General features: G+C 40.1%; 1 protein-coding gene across 1 annotated transcript in view; it reads right to left on the reverse strand.

The window, feature by feature from the left end:
• The window catches only part of FAT3 (FAT atypical cadherin 3), a 607,947-nt gene that overhangs the window by 142,555 nt on the left and 452,829 nt on the right, over nt 1-12,563 (reverse strand). The window lies entirely within an intron of this gene.

Consider the following 12,563-nt stretch of genomic DNA (forward strand, 5'->3'; position numbering starts at 1 on the left):
CTGACAGTAGGCTTTATCTTCTGCTTTTCCAAACATTTTGAATTGTGACTGAGGATTCTATGAGGCATTACTGCTTTAGTCTTCTGAAAGTTGCAATTAAATACACTCTAAGTAGATGTCACCTTGCCACCTTTTCGGAAAGGTATAAGTGAAAAAAAATTAGCCATCAGAGGAAAAAAATTCATAGTTAAGGCTCTTTCTTCTTCTTTAACCACAATCTGTTGTCTCTTTATGGCAACAAATGTCTGTAATCAGAGTCTAGTTCCAGCTTTCTAAAGGCATCCGTGAGATGGGAACAGGGTGGGAGGATCGTATCTCCTTTTTATACATTTGAAAGGAAGAAAAAAGTAAAAGACCACCCTAGATGTGACTGAAATTGCATCTGAGTGACAGATCTTTTAAATAAAAAGGATTAGATTCTGAATTTATAGCTCAACCACTAGGAATCTTTCATTTCCAAAAGGGTATAGGTGTTGCTGCATTTATGACTTTCTTCATAAAGATGAAATTTTTACAATATCAGTAGCTAAATGAGGCCCGGGGACTTTCTGGAGAGTTTGGTAGGCCGATGCTGGTGGCCTCTGGTGGCAGAGATTCAGGGTGCAGGTCTCTTAAAATGTGTTTGTTCTTGTAGCAGTCTTATGTGGGTCTGACCAAACACCTAAAGAGACAACTGGCATTATTTACTGTTTATGACTTAACACTTCTGCTTCCAAATGCCATTCTTTTACTCCACGTGTCTGCAGTGTAATTGGGTTCGACTGAATCAGTGGTAATCGCTTTCATGGTTCTCTGAACTCAGCCCGGTGGCCCGTGGGTGAGGAATTGCCGTGTGCTCTGCGGAGGGTGCACATCTGGGCTTGGGGAACATCTTGCAAGGCTGGGATCCTGGGAGTCATTATCTGGTTCATTTCATGAAGCTGGGGGTCTGGGGCCCCTTCGGGTCAGGCTCTTTGCTGGTGCTTCTCGAATGGTGGCTCCATGTGGAGATATGAAATGTCTGAGTCAGTACAAATAAGGTGGCCGCTAATAAGGATGAGACTTCTGCGTGACCTGAAGGGGTAACTGGGGAACTGTACAGAGGCTCAGGGAGGATCACACAGTCCCATTAAAGAGCCAGCTCCATGGCAGTGGGGAGAGAGAAAAACAACGCTTCCAGGTCACATAAGCTTGTGCTCGATTTCCAGTTTTCCCACTACTTCTGAACTGTACCATCTTTGGGGAGAGTTATTTAAATTATGCCTCATGCCCATGTCTGTTATATGAAAATAGTGATAGCTCCCTCACAGAGGTTTTACTAGAATTATATAAAATGTTATGTTAATTATTCAGCAAACACTTTTAGAACACAGACTACCTGCCAGGTAGGCACTGAGGATGCAAACGGAAGGGACCCTCTACCTCTGTCTTCCCGGAGCAGTTTTGATAAATGATTGCCACCATAGCTTAACACCTGCATCATGTCACATAGTTACCATTTCTTTCTTGTGGTGAGAACATTTAAGATTTATACTTTCTTAGCAACTTTCAAGTATATAATACAGTATTTCCAAAAAAGACATACAAATGGCCAGCAGGTAAATGAAAAGGTGCTGATTGACCATCCAGGAAATGCAAACCAAAACCACATGAGCTATCACCTTGCTACTGTTGAAATGGCTCCCATCTAAAAGGAAAGAGATAACAAGTGCTGGCGAGGATGTGGAGAAATGGAAACCCTTGTGAACTGTTGGTGGGAATGAAAACTGATGCAGCCAAGAGCTTTGGACCTATTAGTGTATGTAAGTGATCAAAACAGTGCCTTGAATGTAGCTGTTTACTACATATTAAGTTCTCTTGTTACTAAATCATTTTCCTTTTAGGTTATTTAAAATTTGTTTTTAAATTTTGTTAATTATTTTTATAATTTTCTTTCAAAATTGTTAACAAGTTCATGGAAACAGAGCACTGACTGCTATCATTAATTTCTATTTATCTGTCTGTGTCCATCCATCCATCCATCCATCCTCGTAATCATTTGTTCATGTACAGTCTCCATCCACTGGTGTAACACACACATCTGATTTAATATTCAGAGGATTTAATATTCCATAGACTTCTGTGGTAGCTAAGATTTTGAGGGCCAAAGCTGTCTAAATAGTGATTTTCAAGATACTGGTCTCATGGAATGGTCTTAATGCAAATGACATTGTCCTAAGATAGTGAAATCTTCTTCCTGTGTGAACAGCAATTCAGTGTATAATCATGCAAATGGCTACGATTAGCCCCCTAGTGACCTGAAAGTGTTAATGCTACTTCCCAAAGTGTCAAGCAAACCAAGCAGAAGAGCAAAGGTGGGGTCAGATAGGTTTACTCTAAGTCAGATGAGATTTGCTCAGACTCCACTGAGAGTCCCTAAATGGTGGCATTCCAGAATCCTTGCCTGTTTTTCCACACATTCGATCTGTTAATTCTACCATCCAAACCTATCTAAAGTCCATCTCGCCTCCTTCCCTACCTTAGTTCAGATCCCATCCATTCTCTTCCAACCAGGGCAATAACCTCCCGTCTCTTTGAATCTGGTCTTGTTCTGGCTGGAATCCATGCTCCCCACTGCAGGCTCGGGCATCGTTTTGTAAAGCAAATATGATCAATCGCTCACTAATATTTTCAGCATGATCTCCCAACAAATGCAGGCCATGCCCTCTCTTCCTCTTTTTTTGTTCCGAAGTGAATGATACAGTTTTGAAGGAGTAAAAAATGATGATCCAGGAGCAAGGAGGAAAATCGCAAGGGAAAGCCCTTGAGTAGACTAGAGGGGAATCCAAGCTGAGTAAAGAGGGAGACGAGTGAGGGGCGTAGGGGATAGTGTTTTTGGACACATACCTTCTTCCTTCCATCTGGAATAAACAACTTACTCTTTAATCTCCTTACCTACCTGACAAACTGTTTTTATAAATTTTAATTTTTGAATACTTTTAATGTTCCAAGGAAACAATGGTGTTGCTTTTGAAAAAATAGACTTCCCAGTTTTCCCTATTATTTATATCTTGTATTCGTGTGGTGTGTTTGAAATGATATTGGGATATTATTATTAACTGAAGTCCCTAGTTTACATCACAGTTCACTTTTTGTGTTGTATATGCTATGGGCTGACAAACGAGTAATGAATGTGTCCACAGTTATAATACTGTACAGATTCACTGCCTTGAAAGTCCCCTGCGCTCTAAGTATTCATCCCTCTCTCCTCCCCTGCAAAATCCGGGCAACCACTGAACTTTTTACTGTCTCCAAAGTTCTGCCTTTTCTAAAATGTCGTATCGATGAAATCATACGTAGCCTTTTCAGATTGGCTTCTTTCACTAAGCAATGTGCTTTCACGGTTCCCCCACGTCGTTTTGTGGGTTGATGGCTCATTTCTTTTTATTACTGAGTAATATTCCATTCTCTGGATATACCACAGTTCATTTATCACCTACGGAAGGGCACACTGATAGCTTCGAAGTTTTGGCAATTATGAATAGAATTGCTATAAACATCAGTGTGCAGGTTTTTGTGTGGACATGAGTGTCCAGCTTATTTGGGTAAATATTAAGAAGCATGACTGCTACTATCCTATGTTTAATTTTGTAAGGACTTTCTGAACTGTCTTCCAAAGTGGCTGTACCATTCTGCATTCCCACCAGCATGAATGAAAGTTCCTATTGCTCCAAATCCTCACCAGCAAACGCTGATACTTGTGTTCTGGATTTTAGTCATTCTGATAGGTGTGTATTATTTATCTCGTTGTTTACCATGGGTTACCTCCTAGTTTTTCAAGTTCAAGTGTTCTGCCTTTGTAATACCCTCAGAGCTCTCTTCTACCAAGCGTTGATGTTCTGTACTGGAGAACCTGTATGATTACTGTGATTTTCAGAAAATCAGCATGCAATGCAACTACCATTATATGATTAATGAATATTCTGTTAATCATAACTGTTTGTCAACTAAGATAGATAAACAAGTTTTTGACATAAACTTACTGTGGCCTAGATATTATTTATAACAGATATACCCTAGAGTTGACAACTCTAGTAACTGCAGCAGCCCTGAATCTGTTTCAAACATAACCCTCTGTGATCATCTCCTACCCTTCTAGCCTGCGCCTCCAGTATTCCTGCTCAAACAGCACAGTCACAAGATCCCATATCCATCAGATTTCCCACACGTTCACTATCCACTAGGCCCCTCCTTCATCCCCCCCCTTACTCAGCTTGGATTCCCCTCTAGCCTACTCAAGGGCTTTGCTCTTGCAATTTTCCTCCTTTCTCCGGGACCACCATTTTTTTACTCCTTCAATACTGGATTATTCACTTAGAAACAAAAATGTGTCTTCATAGTAGTCACCTTACAAAACAACGAAACAAAGAAAACCTTCCTTAACCCGAATCGGCTGTTGTTATTACTGCTTCATTTCCTTAGTCTCCTGCACAGCAAAACCCCTCAAAAGAGTTGGCCCTACTGGCTGTCTCTGCATCCTAACTTCCACTCCCATTCAGCTGAGCTTTTGCCCCCCCGATTCCATTGAAACAGATCTTCTCAACATCGCCAGTGTCGTACGCTAGCCAAAGCCAGCGTTCCACCCTGTCTTCATCTTACGTGGCTTCTCACTACTTCTGCCACCTCCAACCACAGCCAATTTGAAACAGTCTCTACTACCTCCACCTTTCCAGTCTTAGTAAAACGACGGAAAGCTCTGAGCTCTTAGCCCTTTCCTCTCCTCTATCTACACTTTCTGTCTTATGACTTCAAAAACTATCCATATGGTTATGACTCTCAGCTTTAGGTCTCCAGCCTGGGATTTTCCCTACAGCTCCAATTCCCAGTGTAGAATCCTTTAAGTCCTTCCCATTGCATCTGGAGTAAAATAAAGTTTTGTTTTTTAAATACAGAGTTTTTCTTAGTTGTGTCTTGTAAGGCACCTACAGAAACTGGCAGGCCTCTAACTACTTCCCCACCTCGATTACTTGCTGCTCTCTTACCCATTTTCTTGTAAATCTTATCCCCCACCTGCCCTCTTCTTTTCATTTAGGTCTTAACTCAAGTAGGACCTCCTCACAGAGGTCATTTGCTGAAAATCCCCTAGTCACTCCACGGCATTATTTTACTCCATTGTTGTCCACCTAATGCCACGTTCATACAGGCTACATGAAGACAGGCACCATGACTGTCTCATCTCTGGTACATCCTCAGAGCCCAAACAGTGCCAGGCACACACCGGATGCTCAAAATACACATCTGGTGCTAGCTGACATTATCACATTTAACTGCTAAAGCAAATGTTCCTTAGCCTTTAGGGTTTAGCTCAAATGACTGGTTTTCCTACACTCCTTCCCTGGGCAAGGTCAGCCTCTGCTCCCTCTAGTGCTTTTATAGTTTTGGGTGCAGCTTCTATCTTAGCCCCTATCCATACTCATTGTGACTCTTTGCTTGACTTGTCCTGTTGAGAACTTGTTGTATTCCTGGTATTTAATCCAGTGCCTGGTACATATTAGGCACTCAGATATGTGGGGGTCCAACAGACAAAAGTGACACCAAACTGAACCCAAGCTTGCTTCTCTCTCCCAACCAGAGACTCTCTTTTTTCCAGAAGTAGCAGGTAGACTCCCCTACTCAGGGTCCGGTTATTAAGAACTCTCACCATAATGAAACTAGTGATGTTTCCCTATGTATTTAATGTCAGACACTCACAAGGTGCTTTGGAAGCTGGAAATTTTCACACTCCTTCCAAAGGTGTCAATTTATCATGAGGGAGTTACAGAACATGCTGGCTTATTAGGTAGCAGCACATATTAAACAGATGCTTTCCAGAAAAGGAAGTGTATTTACAAGTGCTGCTCGGTTAATCAAATGTCATACTAAAGCAACTATTTCACACCAGTAAAACTTCGTTCAAAAACTGACATAAAGAACATGAAGAAGCACTTGCTTATTCTTACAGCAACCATCTATGTTTTGACGATTTCCAAGTCTGAACCTTCAGCTTCAATTTCTTGCACGTGTTTTTACCAGATATATCCAAGATCTAAATGGAAAGTTTCATTTCTCTTTTTTGGCTCCCTTGCATCTAAAACATAATGTACAAACTCAACTCACCACCTGTCTCTCGAACCACATCTGCTGGTTTCATCCAGGAACCACCATGTTCCTATTACCTAAGCTCATAGTCAGTCCCAGGCTCTCCCCTTTCCTTTTCATACCGTTGGTTCTTCCTTCCAGAAGACTGTAATGGATCTCTTCATTTCCATTTCGATTGCTCTCCCTATCCTTGTCTATAGTTGGATAACTAAATAATAATCACATTATCTGGTATGCAAGCCTCAAGTCTTTTCCTCTCTAACACATTTTGCACACGGTGCCCAAACACTCCGTCACTTTGCAGGAAAGAGACCACCAAGAATACCAATTTCCATCGTAGTCTCACCACATCCTACTCATTCAAATTGGCCTCCTAAACTTTCGAACACGATCCTTGGGCTAGTAATGCCAAAATGTGCCAAATTCACCTGAATCGTCATCTGAAACTTTCTGGAATACAGAATTATTTTGTTCATCTATTAAGTGGTGATCAAGCACCTTGCTTCTTTCAGTGGCTCCCAGTCGTATCCAAACTCTAATGAGGCACACAAACCTGTTCGCACCCAGCTTTGCTCCTCAGTCTCACCAGTCTTGTGTTCCTGCTGTCCCTGGCCCTTTCCAAAGCCCATGTCTTGCCTTGCGACAGGTTCCAGTCAGCCACCTGCCCCTTCCGTTGTTTTATGCCCAGAACACCGTGCTCAGCTTTCTCCCCCGAGATACTAACTTCCAATCATTTCCAACACTGAACTTGGTGGGTTTTCTCCCCAGGAAGGATGTTTTTCTTCACCTCGCCCCCCTCCAAGTCAAGTGAACCTGCTCTGTGATCCCCTGGATGGAATTGATCAAACTATCCCAGAGGATTTGGTTACTGTCCATTTTTTCTTATCAAATCATGAACTCTTTGAGGGAAGAAACACATTTTTATTCATCTTTGTATCTCTAGCTGGCACTCAAAATATGCTGACTGAATGAAGAAATGAGCGAGTGATGGACAGAAAATACCTGTTCAAATCCCATCTTACCTTCAGGAGCACAGATTGAATCATCTCCCTTCCACAAGCTCCTCTTCTATGATTAAAATTCTACTTTGGTCTTTCAACGAATAGATTCCTATAACATCCAGCCATTATCTGATGATAATTAAATTATATTGCCTTTACCCAAGTCTTGCTTCCTCATTCCTGAAAGACAGGTGCCTCATCCCTTTCTGGACATGATACCTATCATAAGGGACAAAAGTAAATCAATGAATTAACTAACTGGGTGAAAGACAGAAGCCCAGATGACGAGTAACCAATGGACAAAGTAACGCTGAATTCAGAAGGCACTGCGATTCTGAGGAAGGTGACAGGGAAATACAAGCAACTGGAATTTATGATTGATAGCTTGAATAGGAAACTGTAAATGATACAATTAAAGTCAGTCAACAAACATTTATTACGTGATTTTTATGTGTTGCTATTATGTTAGGTACTGGCATTTTGCCCTAATTTAATTGACTAAGGAGACCAAAACAATACTTTTAAATTGTAAAAAAACAAACAAACAAACTCTAATGTGCTAGAGATGTACCAACTGTACTCTTGGACATCTTCTTACTGTCCTAAATGCTTTTTCTCCCCTAAAAGAATGAAGCTAAGGCCTCACAGAATCCTTAAGCCACCAGAGAGCAAGCCACTTTCATTACGCTAGATTTGAGGTGATTTGAAAGGCATTTGCTATGCAAGGTCACCAAGACGAAGTAAGAGTGCCTCTGGATCACTGGAATGATGCTGGACTCCCGGTTTACATGCGCATTTGGTAAAGCCTGCAGCTCTGTTCTTCAGTGGGCAAAGAGCTGGGAACATCTATGAGATGGAGACGAAAGTAGGTGCTGTTGGTCTGTGCCAGCGTTTCTTACCATGGGCAGTACTGACATTTGGGGTCATGTAATTCTTCATTGTGGGGGTATATCCTGTGCATCTGCAGATGTTTAGCACCATTCCTGGCCTCTATCCACTAGATGTGCATCCCCTCGGGGCTCTAGTGTCACTATTGTGACAACCAAAAAATATCTCCAGACATTACCAAATGCCATGCTTTGAAAATATTTCTGCTTTAAGAATAACTGGAATGCAAACCATCAGTTTTTTCGTACACATTTTCATATTCAATAAGAATGTCTAAACACTATGCTGTACACCTGAACTAATATATAATAATATTGAATGTCAACTGTAATTGAAAAATTAAAAAATATTTCCTCTGTTAATGATTTTGACTAGAGTTTTTTTGACATAACTATTTACAAATTACATATGGGTAGATATGTCTTAATCACATTGTACATGTAGTTTCATCTCTGGCCTTTCATTTATCTTTTAAAAAATAAATTCTAAATATTCACAACTTCTCTTAGTTAAGATAAAACACTGGTGATAATCCTTAGATTTCTAAAAGAGACTACCTGGGAGTTAAAGCTCTGGAACAGTGTGGCAACATGAGCCACATCCTGAAAGTGTCAGAGACCCAAAGGCTACCTCTAATGAATCTGAGGTGTTCAATCCTGCTGTACAGAAGCACAAGGTGCCCCCACTGGCCAGCATGTTCTCTCAAAGGCCGAGGACCTTGATATGGGCAGCAGGAGACAGGGAACTGCAAGAATAAAAATAAAGAGAAGAAAACGAAAGGGAATTGGGAGACAAGCCTCGATGGGGGCAATGGTGAGCAGTCACGGAACAGCAAGCAGTAGGCAGAGAGAAGCTAGGAGCCCACAGGTGAAGCAAAAGACAGAAATGCGTGGGAATGTGGCTTTAAGACCAAGATCATCTCTAGTGCGTGTGAGAGCAACAGAAAGGGTCCCTGCACAAGATGAACAGTAGAAGCTTTAAAGAAAGCCAGCCCCTGCTCCTCCACCAGGGCCTGCTTGGCCCTTGGTGTGCATGCCCCTGCTCCTGCAGCCCAACCACGTCATCTGCAACCCCTGGTGTAAGGATGACGCGCCACTGTATTCTAGTCTGTTTTGGCAGGCAGAAACTGTGCTTTCTATTTTACAGAATTTTTAATTATAAACAAATTAAAAATAAAAAAGTTCTGGCTACCAGGTCCTCCTCTTATTTCACACCATGCCTTTTATTTAAAGCACTGTTACACCATGCCTCCCCCCCCCCCCTTTTTTTAAGCACTATTTGGACTCTAGCTAAGTGACTACTTGTGTTACTTTTATCTAATGACTGTGTTTCTTGATGTACTGTAAATCCCATAAGCTTAGGGGCGATGTTTGTCTCAGTCACCACTGGATACCTAATATCCCAGACGGTGATTTTTGGGGCTTGATATTTATTTTTTTTATAAATGAGGCTATGGTTATCCAGTTTGTTCTTTTTCTGAGGGCACCAGATATCAGAAGAAAGCTAAATTGCTAAAGATCAATGTGCTGGAATAAACAGCATAAAGAATGACCAGTTTGCCAAAGCCAATGTGCTAAAATCAATGTGTTAAATTTACCAAAACATCTTTTTCTTGTAACTGTTTACAAATTTAATGAAAACTCATTTACATTAGGTGGTTTTAATAGTCTTTAAAGAATTTAGAGAAGTGTTAGGGGACTCTTTTTCCATTTTGTCTTAAGAGCAGCATCTTCGTGAATGTTCTTTTTATTGCGAGTTAAGAACCAGAGTGATTCAGATTTCCACTTTATAGATTTAACATGATGATAAATTTGATAGTTCTGATCTTTTGAGTAATACCATCCTACTTCCTTTCTATCGCATTGGGCAGTTTTCACTTTTCATGTTGAATCAGCCCGGCCGCTGCTACCAAGTTGACATATCCTATGTATATATATCCTAGTTGCTAGGTAATAACAAATGAGCTAATTTTTTTAGATGGAATGATTTTAGACATTCTAGATTTCTTTCATTGTTTTTGAATGTCATTTTCTATTATTTTAGAGTTTAACCATTCTCATATTTTCAATCAGAGTGATTTAGCCTTAATTTGGCTTCTGGCAACTCACTTGTTAAATTTTATTATATCATGTGTGGAGATGTTGTTTTGGGCATCTGAGTGTCTTCCATCCTCTGTCATTAAAAATATTTCAAATTGTAGGCATTTTATCATCCTTTTACTAATGACTCAAAGGGCACATCAGCTTAGGATTTGCATTTCTAACAACAAGTAACAAAACGTTTACCATTTCCTATTGATATGGTTGCTCCAGATCTTTCCTCAGCAAATTCATATGTATGATAACTATATGGGAAATCAGTGTCACCCTCAATTGTGGTTGTTGACTATAAAATATACATTTCTGAAGATTAAGCATATTGCTAACAAAAGCAAGCCAACTATGACCCTTGGTTTTGAAAAATTAAATATACTTAGAATACTGGATATAGAAAAGAAAAACCCTGAACTAGAACTTCCTAGAAATTGTCACAGCTGTTAAAATAATTCCATCCAATGTGAAGTTCTGTAGACTTTATAGTTGGTATTTTAGTAAATTTGGTAGACTTAAAAATCTAATTATTTTGGTAACTGAATAATTTAAGAATTTTAAAAATTGGGAATTTTTAGAAATTAATTAAAAAAATATTAACTGTCTACTTGTAGAGCAACAATGGAGAGATAGAAAGTCTCTCCAGTGTTGCTTCCTGGCAAGGCTTTCACCGCTATTCCACCCTTGACTAGTAGAAATGGTGGAAAGGAGTCTCTACGTAACCACCTGAGGATTACAACAAAGAAAAGAGATCTATGCCTTGAAAAAATATATAAAAGCTCTTTATAATCCTAAATTTACATGCTACTAAGAAAATTGCCTAGTATTTTTATTTAACAATTTCCACTGAATTTGAGGCAACAGGCTATAGAAAGAAAATAGTCATTTAAGATAGCTTTTAAGATGTTAGGCTTTTAAACCTATATAATCAGATAAAAAAACTCATAAAGTAAGAAAGTCCTTTATTCTTCTTATTCTATCAGATAACTTGGAAGCAGGCATTTAATTTGATACCATCACACTGGGAGCTGTGTTTATAGAAAACGGATGCCTAGGGATAGGAAATCAAACTGAATACTACACTTTGATAAAGTAAGTTGGGGGATAAATTTTCCTGTTTGAGACCCAAGGCTGAACCTGAAAAGGTTTTTCAAAGTTGGATTGTAAAAATTTTTAACGTCTGTAGAAAAAGGTCTTTGGCTCTGACATAGCTGATGCCAGACTTACGGAGTTGAGCGGTTCTTCTAGCTAGACCGGGGCATTCTGCTCTCCACCTAAGAGGAGGAGGCCTCTCTCTTAGGGACAGTTGGCAGTGGAATTGTGATCTCACAGTTTTAGCAAAGATGTGCAATCACATTTTGCCGTTTCCCACTACCTGTTGGTGATTTTCCTTTTGATGGGTAGCTTAACCAAGATTGTGAAATTTATTAATTTTTTTTCTAACATTAGTCAATAGGATTTAGGGTGTTACTTCCCACTCTTGTCTCGTTGGCTTCTTGTTGTATTCATGTGAATGTCTGGTCTACTCCCAAACTTTTCCCATTGCTGTGACAGTTTTTTATAAGGGCACTAATCCCATTCACGAGAGTTCCATGTTCATGACCTAAGACCTCCCAAAGGCCCCATGCACTAATATCATTACACTGGAGATTACATTTCAACATGTAGGGTGGGGGAAGGTTGACCAAAGAACTTATAAGCATATATGCACAACCCATGGACATAGACAATGGGGGAAGAACCGGGGAGGGGGGTAAAGGGGAGAAAATGGGGGATATCTATAATACTTTCAACAATAAAAATAATTTTTTTAAAAAGAGAGAGACCAGAGAGCTAGTTGGCTCTATTTTCTTTCTGTGAGGATACAACAAGAAGTTGGCAACCTGCAACCCAGAATAGGGCTATCACTAGACCCCAACCATGCTGGCACTCTGATCTTGAACTTTATAACCAGTCTTTGAAACTCTGTTAAAGCAACCTAAGACATTTGGTGACTTGCTTAGACCAATAAAATGCAGTGGAAGTGACACTGTGTAAGTTCTAATTCTGAGCCTCAAAAGGCTTTGTGGTTTCTGCTCGTGCCAGAGATCACTATGTGACCAAGTTAGAAAATGAGAGGCCATGTGGAGAACCAAGCACCTCAGATGCCAGCCTGCTAACTGCCAGACATATGAGTGACTTTGTTGTAGATCAATCAACCTTTTCACCAGCTGACCACAATCTCTTGAAAAAACCCAGCAGAGATCAGTCGAGCCAGGCCAGATAACCACCACCCAGCAATCCACAACATTGTGAGTTAAATAAAACAGTTGTTTTAAGCCACAATGTTTTATTACATGACAATAGGTAACTGATACAACAGTGTTATATATTCTATACATTTGGCGCTCCAGGAGCAGTCCCTATCAAAATGGAGTTCGATAAACACCTGAAAATCGGCAGGAGCATCAAGGATGCTATATTTGTATGTCATAAGATGGAGCTATAG

Source organism: Miniopterus natalensis, chromosome 11 (genome assembly GCF_054644295.1).
Source record: "Miniopterus natalensis isolate mMinNat1 chromosome 11, mMinNat1.hap1, whole genome shotgun sequence".
NCBI classification, from domain to species: Eukaryota; Metazoa; Chordata; class Mammalia; order Chiroptera; family Miniopteridae; genus Miniopterus; species Miniopterus natalensis.